The 17,737-nt window shown below is 43.5% G+C and overlaps 1 protein-coding gene across 2 annotated transcripts in view; it reads right to left on the minus strand.

Moving 5' to 3' along the window:
• LOC139546890 (beta-1,3-galactosyltransferase 1-like) overlaps nt 1–16,834 on the minus strand; it is a 116,320-nt gene extending 99,486 nt beyond the window's left edge. For both annotated transcript variants that reach the window (XM_071355810.1, XM_071355809.1), the window contains exon 1: nt 16,710–16,834. The gene's annotated coding sequence lies outside the window, so the exon portion shown is untranslated. The remainder of the gene's footprint in view (nt 1–16,709) is intronic.
• Nucleotides 16,835–17,737: the final 903 nt, after the last annotated feature.

A 17,737-nucleotide genomic window follows, 5' to 3' on the forward strand; every position in this document is an offset into this window, starting at 1 on the left:
GACAACATGAAAATGAGTGCCATCAAATTTAGTGAATGATACAATCAAAATGACAACATGAAAATGAGTGCCATCAAATTTAGTGAATGATACAATCAAAATGACAACATGAAAATGAGTGCCATCAAATGTAGTGAATGATACAATCAAAATGACAACATGAAAATGAGTGCCATCAAATTTAGTGAATGATACAATCAAAATGACAACATGAAAATGAGTGCCATCAAATGTAGTGAATGATACAATCAAAATGACAACATGAAAATGAGTGCCATCAAATTTAGTGAATGATACAATCAAAATGACAACATGAAAATGAGTGCCATCAAATGTAGTGAATGATACAATCAAAATGACAACATGAAAATGAGTGCCATCAAATTTAGTGAATGATACAATCAAAATGACAACATGAAAATGAGTGCCATCAAATTTAGTGAATGATACAATCAAAATGACAACATGAAAATGAGTGCCATCAGATTTAGTGAATGATACAATCAAAATGACAACATGAAAATGAGTGCCATCAGATTTAGTGAATGATACAATCAAAATGACAATATAAAGAAACATTTGCCAAAATGTGTAATTATGTCTGGATACCAAAAACATGAAAGAACTGAAGATGTGTTTATGAAACAGTACTCAGTAAAGACACAAATGATGTGTATCACATCCAAGCATAACAAACCAGTTTGAAACATGCTGAGATGCCTAAAAGGAGACTGGAATTTCAATAACAATGAGTCTGTGATCCACTTGACCAAGAGCTGTGGAACACCACACTCCACAATGACCATGCCAGTGTGGTAGAGAGCAAGCAAATCCCCTCAGAGAAACCCCAATTATAGCTCCAGTGCCTCTACAGGAACGGACTTTAAATATATACTGCACCACCCAAAGGGAACAGGGGAAGGCAACTCCTAAAGTTCAGCAAAAGCTCTGCAGAAATACCCCGTCCTATCTTTCATCAAATACTAGCCTTGGTTTGGGAAAAAATAACATCCTGAAAAGGCAAGGGAGGATTAAACAAATATCCAACAGTATTACCCTGCTCAAACTTACTTCCTCTATATTGAATCTGATAAACCAAGGTTCTAAATGGGTTTTTGAATTCATAGGGCTGCAGATGTTCATATTGACAAACTAAAATTATTTTCTTGGCATTTTATTTTCCACTAGAAATTCTGCAGGAGTAGTGAACCCAACCAGACCCAACATTGGAAATCATTCCTTGGAATTAATTTCACAAGTCACATTCATTCATATTAAAGGTTGTGTGGTACCCCGTTTGGCCTGCTGGTGCAGCAAATGCCACAGTATGTCAACACAACCAGAGGAATCAATGAACTACCACTATTACTGAAGCCGCAATCAATACATCAATGTCAAGGAACTGGATTCAAAGCTGTAATTAAAACAGGTGTAAACTCCATAAGGTAGAAATGGGAATACGATAGTGTGTGTGTGCACACCAGGATTTGGTCACACACCTGTGTCTATACGTCCCACAGATGTGCAGGGTTTGTCACTGCATGTGTGGCAAGAATGAGCAAGAGTTTTGACTTGTATTGATGTCATGGCTAAAGGGATGATGTAATCTGTTCAATTGAGCGCAAATGGCAATGACAACGATTATTACAGTGGAGCTCTAAGGAAGATGGATGAGGTGCACAGTATAATTTGTTAGATATCAAACCAATCCATTTCCTGGAGGGAATTGGACACCACACACTCCACATCAAGGTTAAGGCACAACATACAGCACATGACTGACAGGGATGAAAAGCCAAAGGGAGAAAATGTATCTTTTGAAATACGCATTCCCCCTCTGTTGCAGACATCAACAGGTTTTATTTATAGCAGAGTGTCAAAACACTGGTTTAAATGTCCAATTAATATGCTGAAATAAGTAGTGATATTTTGAAGACAAGACATAAAAAATACTTGCACACATCACACCTCTGTTCAGATCATTTGTATTTTGCTAAATTAGTACCTTATAAACTGCTCAGCCACCAATACTTACCAGGGGGTCACTCTAGACTGGAATTGATTGCCGTGTTCTTCTGTAATCAATAGGGCGCTAATGAATCACTCACATCACATATTTGTATTGAAATCAATGAAATTGGGACAATAACTGGTGCGACAAGTACCGTTGGCGCTCTTCTAACAGACGTGGGTATACTACATACAGTATACCAGTCGATAGATGTGAACCTGTAGTAGCCATTTAACAACTCACATGTCTGTGAGAAAATGTTTACGACAGACAGCCAAAATTAAAAGAAGGCAACACTTTTTTGACTGGATAATTACAACAAATCACCACTTCACATCAGTTTCTAAATAGCGACAGGGGTTGGCTGTCACGTTCCTGACCTGTTTTCTGTTGTTTTGTATGTGTGTGATGGTCAGGGCGTGAGTTTTGGGTGGGCATTCTATGTTGTGTGTTTCTATGTTGGTTTAGGGTTGCCTGGTATGGCTCTTAATTAGAGGCAGGTGTTTTGCGTTCCTCTAATTAAGAGTCATATTTAGGTAGGTTGTTTCACTGTGTTCGTTGTGGGTGGTTGTTACCTGTCTCTGTGTTTGTGTTCTGCACCAGATAGGTCTGTATCGGTTTTGCACGTTTGTTATTTTGTAAGTTGTTTGTAGTGTTCACTTGTTCTTATAATTAAACATGTTGAGCACTGGCTACGCTGCATTTTGGTCCTCTCCTTCACCCCAGGAAGAAAACCTTTACAGAACCACCCACCAAACCAGGACCAAGCAGCGTAGCAACGGGGAGCAGCAGCGGCCCAGTACACAGGACTACTGGACACAGGAGGAATGGTCTTGGGAGATCATGGACGGAAAAGGACCCTGGGGAAGGGTTGGAGAGAATCGCCGCTCTCGGGAGGTGAAGGAGGCAGCCACAGCCCAGGAGCGGTGGATTGAGGAGGCAGCACGTAAGAGAGGCTGGAAGCCCGAGAGGCTCACCCAAAAATTTCTTGGGGGGGGGGGGGGGGCTAAAGGGGAGTGTGGCGAAGCCGGGTTGGATACCTGAGCCAACTCCCCGGGCTTGCCGTGGAGTGAGAGAGCATCGTACTGGTCAGACACCGTGTTATGCGGTAAAGCGCACGGTGTCCCCAGTACGCGTGCTTAGCCCAGTGCGGGCTATTCCACCTTGCCGCACTGGGAGGGCTAGGTTGGGCATCGAGCCGAGTGCCATGAAGCCGGCCCAACGTATCTGGTCTCCAGTACGTCTCCTCGGGCCGGCGTACATGGCACCAGCCTTACAGGTGGTGTCCCCGGTTCGCCTGCATAGCCCAGTGCGGGCTATTCCACCTCGCCGCACTGGCAGGGCTACGGGGACCATTCAACCTGGTAAGGTTGGGGAGGCTCGGTGCTCAAGAGCACGTGTCCTCCTTCACGGTCCGGTATATCCGGCGCCACCTTCCCACCCCAGCCCAGTGCCTCCAGTTCCGGCACCACGCACCAAGCCTCCTGTGCGTCTCCAGAGCCCTGTATGCACTGTTCCTTCTCCCCGCACTCGCCCTGAGGTGCGTGCCCTCAGCCCGGTACCTCCAGTTCCGGTACCACGCACCAGGCCTAGAGTGCGCCACGAGAGTCCAGTGTGCCCTGTTGTTGTTCCCCGCACTAGCCTGAAGGTGCGTGTCCTTAGCCCGGTACCTCCAGTTCCGGTACCACGCACCAGGCCTACAGTGCGTCTCAGCCGGCCAGAGTCTGCCGTCTGCCCAGCGGCGCCTGAACTGCCCGTCTGCCCAGCGGCGCCTGAACTGCCCGTCTGCCCAGCGGCGCCTGAACTGCCCGTCTGCCCAGCGGCGCCTGAACTGCCCGTCTGCCCAGCGGCGCCTGAACTGCCCGTCTGCCCTACGCCGTCTGAACTGTCCGTCTGCCATGAGCCTGCAAAGCCGCCCGTCTGCCATGAGCCTGCAAAGCCGCCCGTCTGCCATGAGCCTACAGAGCCGTCCGCCAGACAGGAGCCGCTAGAGCCGTCCGCCAGACACGAGCCGCTAGAGCCTTCCGCCAGACCGGATCAGCCAGAGCCTTCCGCCAGACCGGATCAGCCAGAGCCTTCCGCCAGACCGGATCAGCCAGAGCCTTCCGCCAGACCGGATCAGCCAGAGCCTTCCGCCAGACCGGATCAGCCAGAGCCTTCCGCCAGACCGGATCAGCCAGAGCCTTCCGCCAGACCGGATCAGCCAGAGCCTTCCGCCAGACCGGATCAGCCAGAGCCTTCCGCCAGACCGGATCAGCCAGAGCCTTCCGCCAGACCGGATCAGCCAGAGCCTTCCGCCAGACCGGACCTGCCAGAGTCCCTCAGCCCGGACCTGCCAGAGTCCCTCAGCCCGGACCTGCCAGAGTCCCTCAGCCCGGACCTGCCAGAGTCCCTCAGCCCGGACCTGCCAGAGTCCCTCAGCCCGGACCTGCCAGAGTCCCTCAGCCCGGACCTGCCAGAGTCCCTCAGCCCGGACCTGCCAGAGTCCCTCAGCCCGGACCTGCCAGAGTCCCTCAGCCCGGACCTGCCAGAGTCCCTCAGCCCGGACCTGCCGCCCCTTATCCCGGTGCTGCCCCTTATCCCGGTGCTGCCCCTTCATTTAGGTGGTTTTAGTTGGAGGGTGGTCATTGGGAGGGGGATACAGAAGCGGGGAGTGACTATGGTGGTGTGGGGACAGCGTCCGGAGCCTGAGCCACCACCGTGGTCAGATGCCCACCCAGACCCTCCTCTGGACTTTGTGCTGGTGCGCCCGGCGTTCTCACCTTGAGGGGGGGGTTCTGTCACGTTCCTGACCTGTTTTCTGTTGTTTTGTATGTGTGTGATGGTCAGGGCGTGAGTTTTGGGTGGGCATTCTATGTTGTGTGTTTCTATGTTGGTTTAGGGTTGCCTGGTATGGCTCTTAATTAGAGGCAGGTGTTTTGCGTTCCTCTAATTAAGAGTCATATTTAGGTAGGTTGTTTCACTGTGTTCGTTGTGGGTGGTTGTTACCTGTCTCTGTGTTTGTGTTCTGCACCAGATAGGTCTGTATCGGTTTTGCACGTTTGTTATTTTGTAAGTTGTTTGTAGTGTTCACTTGTTCTTATAATTAAACATGTTGAGCACTGGCTACGCTGCATTTTGGTCCTCTCCTTCACCCCAGGAAGAAAACCTTTACATTGGCTTTCATTTGGGTGATCGCTTAATCCTCAAATCTGCAAATTCATGTTAGGCCTGAGACATCCCCCACTATAGACAGGCGTAAATAACAAAAACACTGGTACTAAACCAAAGATATTGATCTGTTTCAAGCAATCAAATTTGTAAGATCGTGATGAATATACATTTTTATACTAACACCACCAATTTGAGGTAAAAATTGAATTAATGGAAAGGTATCAAACACATCAAACAAATGGAAACCACATGTTTGACTCCATTACATTTATTCCATTCCAGCCAATACAATGAGGCTGTCCTCCTATAGCTCCTCCCACCAGCTGCCACTGGTTGACATTGATGTCATGTACAGGTAACAGTATGCAACGAATGGGGTCGAGAATGTCAGTGTGCAAAATCCAGACATGAAAGATTGCTGCGAAAGAAACAACGTTTTGTAGGTCAAAAACGTCAAAGAAGGAGAGAGTTTTCCATGCAATTTGTTAACCTTCTTTTGATTCATGAATTGTGCTGTAGTTCGCTAGTGTTTGGTAGCTAACTAGCCTAGTGTTGGCTAGCTAGCTAACTTTTGTTGAGCCTATCTAGCCTAGCTAGCTAGCTAGTTACCATCTACAAAATAGACTTTCCATGCAATCTGTTCAGTTTATTTTGGATTAGCTAACATGCTAGCTAGCATGCTAGTTTTCTAACCTTGACTAGCTAGCCAGTTGGCTAAAGCTGGCAAATATGCTATGGTCGCTATTCACTAACTAGCTAGCTAACATAAGCTTGGCTCAATGGTCTTATCTTCCCTGAACCTTGTTCTTAGGGTATCCATTACTCAAGGGTAATACATGAGACACACCCAGCATGTTAACGTTAGCTAGCTACTTGCGTCAACCCACTTTGAATAACATAAGTTCCTTTTTAATGAAACTAAACACTAGCAAGTACTATTATAGCTAGCTAGATAAGACAGAAACTAGCTAGGTAGCTAGCTAGGCCTAGGCTATAGAAATTATAATGATGATAACTAGGGGTAATGTAGCCCTTGATCATGACTCTCAGTTCCATTGGACAAAGGCCTCTTCTGTAGGGAGGAGTTTTGTTTACAGCCGTGAACCCTGGTCTGAACATTAACAAGCATCTCTTGCGGTACAGTTTTGGTCGCATAAGGACATTATCCTTCATATCGGCGAGAAATCATTTTCAAAAACCAAAGGTTAAATTGATACACACCTTTATAGGATTAGGGTTAGGGGTTCCACAAGGCCCTAATAATTCCGTGTTACAGTGCTTGTTTACGGAAAACAGACAGAAGACAGAGTGGACTAATTAGCTATCTGCGTCTCCGAACACCTGTGTGTGAACGGAAGACAGACGCCTCAAACGTGTTGACACTGAAAAATACTGTCGGTTGCAACTGTGTAAAAACGGTTAAAACAGTGTACAGTAAGTGTATATTTTGCATTTGGGAAATTATTTTGATGTCATGTGAAAGTTAAGGGATTTATGTTTCTAGAATCGTATCGCAATTGAGAAGCAATTCACATTTAGATGGAGTATTTGGCTGTTTTGGCATCCAGGGCCAATTCGCCCTTTAAACAGAACAGGTAAGTTCCTTGGACTAAGGAGTAACATTTAGGCTCCTTGATTCCAATATTGGGCTAGGGGTAATGTAAAGTGTCTATGTTAGATTGTTATACATTCTTTGTCTCTACCACATTAACAATGGCACTGGAGAAGAAGGCTGACGTTTTACGCGTCCCCAATGGATTGTGTTTTTTGTTTGTTTATTTGCGTTGTTTGTAACTTATTTCTTTACTTATCTTGTACATAACGTTGCTGCTACCGTCTCTTATAACCAAAAATAACTTCTGAACATCAGGACGATCAGGCGATTACTCACCATGGACTGACAGAATCCTTTTTTTTCTTTAACGAGTCTGACGAGGCCGACGCGAATGATATACTACTTTCTCGGGAACAGGCCCAGATCCCTGTGATTTGCGTGGTGAGGAGGCAGAGAAAAAGGTGCCAGAGGGCGGGCTGCCTTCTGAGAATTCGTAGGCGATCGAATAAACCTCCACTTCCTTCCATTCTGCTAGCAAATGTGCAATATTTGGAGAATAAAATAGATGACCTACGCGGAAGATTAAACTACCAATGGGACATTCAAAACTGTAATATCTTATGCTTCACGGAGTTGTGGCTGAACGACGACACTATCAACATACAGCTGGCTGGTTATACGCTATACCGGCAGGATAGAACAGCGGCATCTGGTAAGACAAGGGGCGGCGGACTATGTATTTTTGTAAATAACAGCTGGTGCACGATATAGAAGGAAGTCTCGAGCTATTGCTCGCCTGAGGTAGAGTATGTCATGATAAGCTTGTAGACCACACTATCTCTACCTAGAGAGTTTTCATCTGTATTTTTCGTAGCTGTTTACATACCAACACAGACTGAGGCTGGCACTAAGACAACACAGAACGAGCTGTATTCCGCCATAAGCAAACAAGAAAATGCTCATCCAGAGTGCAGCGCTCCTAGGAGCCGGGGACTTTAATGCACGGAAACTTAAATCCATTTTACCAAATTTCTATCAGCATGTTAAAAGTGCAACCAGAGGGAAAAAAACTCTGGACCACCTTTACTCCACACACAGAGACGCATACAAAGCTCTCCCTCTCCCTACATTTGGCAAATCTGACCATAATTCTATCCTCCTGATTCCTGCTTACAAGCTAAAATTAAAGCTGGAAGCACCAGTGACTAGATCAATAAAAAAGTGGTCAGAAGAAGCAGATGCTAAGCTACAGGACTGTTTTGCTAGCACAGACTGGAATATGCTCTGGGATTCCTCCGATGGTATTGAGGTGTACACCACTTCAGTCAATGGCTTCATCAATAAGTGCAACGATGACATCGTCCCCACAATGACCGTACGTCATACCCCAACCAGAAGCCATGGATGAAAGGCAACATATGCTCTGAGCTAAAGGCTAGAGTTGCCGCTTTCAAATAGTGGGACTCTTAACTCGGAAGCGTATAAGAAATCCCGCTATGCCCTCCGACGAACCATCAAACAGGCAAAGCATCAATACAGGACTAAGATCGAATCGTACTACACCGGCTCTGACGCTCGTCGGGTGTGGCAGGGCTTGCAAACCATTACAGACTACAAAGGGAAGCACAGCCGATAGCTGCCCAGTGACACGAGCCTTCCAGACGAGCTAAACTACTTATATGCTCGCTTCGAGGCAAAAAACACTGAAACATGCACGAGAGCACCAGCTGTTCCGGAAGACTGCATCATCACACTCTCCGCAGCCGATGTGAGTAAGACCTTTAAACAGGTCAACATTCATAAGGCAGCGGGGCCAGACGGATTACCAGGACATGTACTGCGAGCATGCGCTGACCAACTGGCAAGTGTCTTCACTGATATTTTCAACCTCTCCCTGTCCTAGTCTGTAATACCAACATGTTTTAAGCAGACCAACATAGTGCCTGTGCCCAAGAACACTAAGGTAACCTGCCTAAATGACTACCTACCCATAGCACGTCTGTAGCCATGAAGTGCTTTGAAAGACTGGTCATGGCTAACATCAACACCATTATCCCAGAAACCCTAGACCCACTCAACACAGGGGCCCCTCAGGGATGCGTGTTCAGTCCCCTCCTATATTCCCTGTTCACTCATGACTGCACGGCCAGGCACGACTCCAACACCATCATTAAGTTTGCAGATGACACAACAGTGGTAGGCCTGATCACCGACAATGACGAGACAGCCTATAGGGAGGTCAGAGACCTGGCCGTGTGGTGCCAGGACAACAACGTCTCCCTCAACTTGATCAAAGGAGATGATTGTGGACTACAGGAAAAAGAGGACAGAGCACGCCCCCATTCTCATCGACGGGGCTGCAGTGGAGCAGGTTGGGAGCTTCAAGTTCCTTGGTGTCCACATCACCAACAAACTAACATGGTCCAAGCACACCAAGACAGTCGTGAAGAGGGCATGACAAAACCTATTCCACCTCAGGAGACCTCAAGATTTGGCATGGGTCCTCAGATCCTCAAAAGGTTCTACAGCTGCACAATCGAGAGCATCCTGACTGGTTGCATCACTGCCTGGTATGGCAACTGCCCGGCCTCTTTATTTTTTACTATTTTCTATATTGTAGAATAATAGTGAAGACATCAAAACTATGAAATAATACATATGGAATCTTGTAGTAACCAAAAAAGTGTTAAACAAATCCAAACATATTTTTTGAGATTCTTCAAAGTAGCCACCCTTTTCTCTTGATGACAGCTTTCAACACTCTTGGCATTCTCTCAACCAGCTTCATGAGGTACACCTGGAATGCATTTCAATTAACAAGTGTGCCTTCTTAAAAGTTAATTTGTGGAATTTCTTTCCTTCTTAATGCGTTTGAGCCAATCAGTTGTGGTGTGACAAGATAGGGGTGGTATACAGAAGATAGCCCTATTTGGTAAAATACCAAGTCCATATTATGACAAGAACAGCTCAAATAAGCAAAGACAAACAACAGTCCATCATTACTTTAAGACATGAAGGTCATTCAATCCAGAACATCTCAAGAACTATGAACGTTTCTTCAAGTGCAGTCGCAAAAACCATCAAGCGCTATGATGAAACTGGCTCTCATGAGGACTGCCACAGGAAAGGAAGAACCAGAGTTACCTCTGCTGCAGAGGATACGTTCATTAGAGTGACCAGCCTCAGAAATTGCAGCCCAAATAAATGCTTCACAGAGTTCAAGAAACAGACACATCTCAACATCAACTGTTCAGAGGAGACTGTGTGAATCAGGCCTTCATGGTCAAATTGCTGCAAAGAAACCACTACTAAAGGACACCAATAAGAAGAAGAGACTTGCTTTGGCCAAGAAACACAAGCAATGGACCGATGGAAATCTGTCCTTTAGTCTGATCAGTCCAAATGTGAGATTTTTGGTTCCAACCGGCGTGTGTTTTTGAGACGCAGAGTAGGTGAACGGATGATCTCTGCATGTGTGGTTCCCACCGTGAAGCATGGAGGCGGAGGTGCGATGGTGTGGGGGTGCTTTGCTGGTGACACTGTCTGTGATTTGTTTAGAATTCAAGGCACACAGAACCAGCATGGCTACCACGGCATTCTGCAGCGATACGCCATCCCATCTGGTTTGCGCTTAATGGGACTATCATTTGTTTTTCAACAGGACAATGACCCAACACACCTCCAGGCTGTGAAGGGGCTATTTGACCAAGATGGAAAGTGATGAATCAGATGACCTGGCCTCCACAATCACCAGACCTCAACCTATTTGAGAATGTTTGGGATGAGTTAGACCGCAGAGTGAAGGAAAAGCAGCCAACAAGTGCTCAGCTTATGTGGCAACTCCTTCAAGACTGTTGGAAAAGCATTCCAGGTGAAGCTGATTGAGAGAATGCCAAGAGTGTGCAAAGCTGTCATCAAGCAAAGGGTGGCTACTTTGAAGAATCTGAAATATAAAATATATTTTGATTTGTTTAACACTTTTTTGTTTACTACATGATTCCATATGTATTATTTTATAGTTTTGATGTCTTCACTATTATTCTACAATGTAGAAAATAATAAAAAATAAAGAAACGCTGGTACTGTAAGTACTGTTTTATATATAATCTGAGCTGACACACGTTTGGTAGACCCCAGTCAGTGAGGTTGACCCATCTATATCTGATCTGTTTTTGTAAACTCAACCAAGTTAACCCAGATGGTACACTTTTTGAGTGGAGATTTTGAAGATTGCGCAGTCACGGGTAGGTAATTAGAGCCTATTGAGCCTCCAACCTTTCTAATCTCGGACGCCCAGCGCATCTGCCAACAAGAGATTACAACCTTGTGACAGTTATACTGAATCGGATGCAGCTGAGAGGAAAATAAACACTAAATTGGGGAATTTAGTGGAAACTTTCTCATTTGTAACAAGCATTTGTTGTTACACCTGTGTAATTACATGCTGCAATTACCACCAGTTACATGTTGTTATTACAGTGTAACTATGAGTTATTACAATTAACTACAATACTTGTTAGTGTAATTACACATGTTTTACACTGTAATAAGGACACCTTAAAATTAATTGATACCAAATAATGTAATATTTAGATTTAACATGATAGTAAATGAAGCACACTCACCTTACTTTTACAACAATGACATCTATATCTTGCTAATTTAACCATGGAGAGAGTTGCTCCAAAACACAATTTAACCGAGCGCTCTAGACTAGACCTTCCATTGTGACTGTGCAGCAGGCTGAACGTTGCACATCTCTACTAAACGCATAATCATATGCATGGCCATATGGGATTCATCTGGGCACGATTTGTTTAATAAACACACTATAAAAATTACTCAACTGCAACGTAATATAATTTAGCAAAATTGCCTTGACGTACACAGCCACAGAGTATGTAAGGGACAGTTTGAAAATGTGGATATTGACTGCCACTTCGGCACGCTTTTGTAGCACAGTCGATGCCGTGCAGGGCTAGGGGCCATAAGGGTGAGGGTTCGCCGACCACCATGGACGAGCCCTCTCTCCCTGCCTGTTTCATTAGGCCTACACTATGATCAGAGCCGGCTGCAGACAATGATCAGCTAGGGGGAAATAAGATTTTCACCATTTTGTGCCATATTTATAATTATATAAAATATATTCAACAAATGTTCATGGTTTGCTGTGGTAGTTTGTTCCACTCAACAGCGCCGGTGTACAAAAATGTGTTCATACCAGATTGCTCTGTTATTATGCTGGTGGACATCTCTAACAAATGAAAAATTGCTGAATAGGTACCTGGGGGCTGAGTCCATGATCATTCTACGGACCAGAACAAGTTTTTCCACAGATAGCCAGCGTAGCGGCTTAAAAAGCTTGACCTCCAGATGAGTATGAGGGGGGAGTTTAAGTACAATTCTTACAAGCTTGTTTTGGCTGGTCTGTATCTTATTCTTTAGGTGTTTGGCGCTGCTGGTGAACCATGATGTGCAGGCATAATCAACGTGCCACTGGACTAATGCATTTGCTAGGGTCTTTAGGGTGTCTATAGCTAGGCTTCCATCCAATTGGCGACAGATTATTAAAAAATCTGCATAAAAACAATATGGCCATTTTCCCATCAGAGTTGTATTTCCAACAAATTGACTAGTGCACATAAAAATTTACTTTTGCAGTTAAATTTCCATGTACCGAATAAAAAATACAAGTTAAATGGGTTTTCATCTCCTTTTCAACTCTAAACCTACTGATGATTTTGTCACTAAAAAATGTTGTGCAGGTATAGCCAATGTGCCCACTCTGGTATTGGCACGTGCGCTCTCAGCCAGCAACTCACAGATACAATGCGGGTAAAGCCAACATGATGAGATTATTATGGACAAAAGTGCAAGATTATTTTGATTTGTCAAATGGCAGCCAAGCATCAATCATCATGTCACCAGAATAAGACCCTCAATATTTATAAAAGGAGCATCAAGCTCATCACCTTGCACTTTCACCACCCTGTGAAGTTCATCATAATTTATGTAATCTAGCCTAATAAACTGCATGCTTTCTCATGATGTTGTGACATTTTTTATACAACATGTACTTTACTCCCATAAAAAGGTTGGATGTAAAGCCATTTTGAGGATGCTGGAATTCGATTTTGGACGGACGAGACTTTTGAAGTAGTCTTTGTGACTGGTTTGGTTATGCTACATTTAAAAGGTAATACATTTTAAAAGTTAAATGACAAATATACTGATAAAAATAGAAATGCAACATGTAAAGTGTTGGTCCCATGTTTCATGAGCTGAAATAAAAGATCCCAGAAATGTTCCATACACACAAAATGCTTATTTCTGTCATATTTTGTGCACAAATTTGTTAACATCCCTGTTCGTGAGCATTTCTCCTTTGCCAAGATAATACATCCACCTGAAAGGTGTGGCATATTAAGAAGCTGATTAAACAGCATGATCAATACACAGGTGCACTTTGTGCTGGGGACAATAACAGGCCAATCTAAATGTGCAGTTATATCACACAACACAATGCCACAGATGTCACAAGTTTTGAGGGAGCATGCAATTGGCATGCTGACTGCAGGAACGTTGACCAGAGCTGTTGCCAGAGAATTCAATGTTAATTTCTCTACAATAAGCCAAACATCGCTTTAGAGAATTTGGCAGTATGTCCAACCGGCCTCACAACCGCAGACCACATGTAACCATGCCAGCCTAGGGCCTCCACATTCGGCTTTTCACCTGTGGGATCGTCTGCGACAGCCACCTGGACAGCCACCTGGACAGCTGATGAAACTGAGGAGTATTTCTGTCTAATAAAGCCCTTTTGTGGGGGAAAACTAATTCTGATTGACTGAGCACCTGCCCAATCATTTGAAATCCATAGATTAGGGCCTAATTTATTTATTTCAATGGACTGGTTTTGTTTTATACGAACCAAAATCAATAAAATCGTTGAAATTGTTGCATGTTGCATTTATATTTTGTTCAGTATATTTAGATTATAATATATTTATTGAAATGTTAGGTTCTAGGTGGGCGAGGATTGGAAAGGGGGCAGAGGGAGCGTTAAGCTTCACTGGGCCTGCCAGTAGCATATGTGGTCACATTATTATAGGACAACTTGGGAGAATGATCATCTTCAACAGACGGCGCATCTCAGTATCAGAAGTAAAATACAGCCAGACTGGCCTGGTACTGTGCCTTTCTAGATCTTATAAACTGTCAAGAGTACACCCACAATTGATTCAAATGAAATTAAACATTCAATTCACAGGGCTTTTGCGCCGTTATTCAAATGACATTTTCACTGCAGCCTAGAGTAGAATTTTGTACTCACTTGAAAACAATAATGCAATTATTCATTGCATTGTGGTGTTGTAGGCTAGTGTAGGATAATTGTATTGTCCCTAAACAAGATCAATAGGGGAGCTTTTTCAGCTGTGTGTCTCATATCTTCACTGTTATTTCACGCACAATGATGCATCTGGCCTCTCCGCTGCCTATGAGCTATTCCTATTTGTTCTTGTGGCTTCATATTGAAAATGTATGCAGGTTTGAATGCTTGTATGTATTGTATGATTGCCAGTTAAACATACAGTATGTCTTCTGTAACCATACCAAATGTAACATATCATACTAATTTGAGTGTCCCGGATTTACGTTGACTATATTACATCTAGGCTGATATACATATACACAGCATAGACACTGAGTGTTCAAAACATTAAGAATAATGAGTTGCACCCCCCCTTTTGCCCTCAGAACAGCCTCAATTTGTCTGGGCATGGCCTCTACAAGGTGTCGAAACCGTTCCACAAGGATGCTGGACTATGTTGACTCCAACGCTTCCCACAGTTGTGTCAAGTTGGCTGGATGTCCTTTGGGTGGTGGACCATTCTGGATACACACAGGAAATTGTTGAACGTGAAAACCACAGCAGCATTGTAGTTCTTGACATAAAACATTGCGCCTGGCTTCTACTATCATACCCTCATCAAAGGCACTTAAATCTTTTGTCTTGCCCATTCACCCTCTGAATGGCACACATACACAATCCGTGTCTCAATTGTCTCAAGGCTTAAAAATCCTTATTTAACCTGTCTTCTCCCCTTCATCTACACTGATTGAAGTTGATTTAACACGTGACATTAAAAAGGTATCATCGTTTTCACTTTAATTCACCTGGTCAGTCTATGTTATGGAAAGAGCAGGTGTCCTTAATGTTTTGTAAACTCAGTGTATATTGACCTGTGGTATCGTAAAAGTTAGCTCACAGAAAAGCATAGTGCAAAAGGGAAGTACCAAAACAACTTGATATAGGGGAAGTGCGTGCAAGCATATGAGGACATTTGGCTAGGATGGAATAAATTATATAGCACAATCTGCAAAAGAGCAAATGTAAACCGGGGGAAAAAGACACTACCCTCCCCTGTGCCCAAGCCCAATAAAATAAAATAACCCACCCCCCCAAAAAAAAGGTATACAACCCTTCTCTATTTTGGACCACTTCCCCACCACAGTAAATATCAAACTGTCTCTAACATTATGGTAACATTTATATGAAGTTGTTCCAATACCTGTGTATAGGCTAACATTGCAATAACTTAACAACCTAAAATGGGGGCCATAGGCAGTCCTGTCTTTCAGTCTTCTTATCTTTGTGTATGTTGTACATAGGGAGGGAGATATAAGAGACATGACGGTATGAGATGAAAATGCCTCTGTATAAGCAGGAGTAAAGCAGGAGTTCTAGAGCTCCAGTAGTTCTTGAGCAGTCAGAATAAAGCGAAATAAGCAACCGCTAGGTGGCCCCCAACCAAAAATAATAAGAAAAACACGGTTGTGCATCATCAGTTTCTCTCTCATTACGACAGTCACTCAATTAGCCCATGTCAGCAAAAAACGTTTTGATTGATAAAATAGTCTAGCCAGCTGGGCACGTGCCCAGAATTGAAGGAAATTAGCTTCAAAACGGCCCAAAAGAATCTCCACCATATGGCAAAATTTGTAGAATTGCATGAAATTAGTTATTAACTTGCTTAGGATCCCCAAAAGGCCAGGGCCCGCCCTGTACACAGCACATAGATAGATAACAATACCTAGACAGTGTGTCAATTAAACATGTAATGTGGCAGACAGGACCAGAAAGACTAGCATATTCCATTTTTTAACGAGATAATGATGTTTGTAATGCTTTTTCACAGGAGGCATGAGTGTACCAACAGCCAGAGAAAATAATGTTCAGTCTAAAGTACCCTCCTACATCTTGACCTTAACATCTGAGGCAACAGACATTTGTTAGGCTACTATCTAGGAAAAAATACGTGGAATACAAAATGAAAGCCTGTGTGTCAAGGTCATGATTACCATAACATGTTCAAATGTGTCCCAACATCTTAAAGTGTTCATGTAAGTATGGTGGATTTTGTCAACTCAAGCTCATTTCAGTATTTCGGCTATTGCGAAATAAAGTTAAATGCTTCTTCATACCAACTTTCTAGTCTAGACTAGCCAAACGAAGTGTAGTATGAGGGGACATTTGCGGTAATAAAAATCATCCAAAAACTGTTAGGCAATTTTTTTTTTACCATGGGCAGTTCATTTTGAAGCAGGCTAGTCCATTATCATTAGCAAAATACCCCCATAATATAATAAGAGATGTGCCCAGTGCTGCACAGCTGAGCAGAAATCCTATTGATGGGCTCGCATCCATCGTAGGACACAGGAACACGCGGATCCTAAAGCTACACTGTGAATTTAATGAGTCAATGAACGAAATACCTCGAGACCGAATAAAAACAATTTGAACAGTAGCCTATGGAGTGGTTGGGATTGTGAACGCAATCGTGTAGCCTAAACATTAGGTTATGGTAAACTCATTAACATGTCATAATAAACGGGAGAGTGAAATCCCCGGGATAGGCTAGTAAACAGCTGATTAAAAAGCCTCTAAAACAATATAACAGACGGCAGAAACAAGCAAGCTGAGCTTACCTCTTTTATCGTCCCCATCCCATTCAGACTTCTGGTCCTGATGCGACAGCAGTACCTTGTTCAGCATCCTAAAGCGATGCTATTTGTCTCGAGGAAACGTGATCGTAGAGCATGGAGCTGGAGCTCATGCGTTGGTTGACAAGAGACCGCTCCAATCAGAGTAATCCGATGGGGTTGTAGCCAATCCACTTGAAAGAAAGAAAGCTACTTTACACACTGTAGCAAGGTGGATTGACGTTATAAGAGTATTTCCAGGCAACTCTATTTATTTATTTTTTATTTTTACACATTTAGCAGAATTAGGCTACTGGCTATATAGCCCAGTTCTCTCTAAATGTAACACCAGAGGCCTAGCCTACTTGATTATGGCAGAAATTGTGGGATATTTTTGATGTATAGAATATGTATAGCTTTACAAAGACTAAAGACTAAAAACAAAAACCACAAAAATAATGTAAAAGTAACATCCACCTTTTCAATTTGGTGAGAACATTTATTCTCTGTAGCTACCCCAGTGGCAGCTCCCTTACGAAACAAGATTGCAGTCAGAGTGCAGTATAACTGCAGTATGCTGCAAATACTGTTCCCAAAATAACACCGATTTTTTTTTTGCTGCAGTAATTTTGCAGTGTAACTGCAGTTAGAGTGCAGTATATTCTGCAATTACTGCTCCAAAATACCACAGTCGACTGCAGTTACTGCAATTTTACTGCAGTTTCAAAACGCAATCTTTTTTTTGTAAGGGCCGGCAATACATAAGTCTCAGCTCACACTGTGCTCAAACCTATACAGGATTAATGACATGAATACAGCTTGCCAGAAAAAGGACATGCATGCTAGAAAATGCTCGAAAAGCAAACGATAGCCTTCTTGGGAAAAATTCTAGGAGGGGGGAGAAAAAGTAGGGAATACTCTATACTAGGCTATTCTTAATAGCCTGAGAGAGTTTACAACTCTGTAAAAATAACAAATAAATTACTAGGCTATTACATGATTTCGTTCGTACCACCACACCAAAGGTGTGGGGG

The sequence above is a fragment of the Salvelinus alpinus genome, chromosome 20 (assembly GCF_045679555.1).
Source record: "Salvelinus alpinus chromosome 20, SLU_Salpinus.1, whole genome shotgun sequence".
NCBI classification, from domain to species: Eukaryota; Metazoa; Chordata; class Actinopteri; order Salmoniformes; family Salmonidae; genus Salvelinus; species Salvelinus alpinus.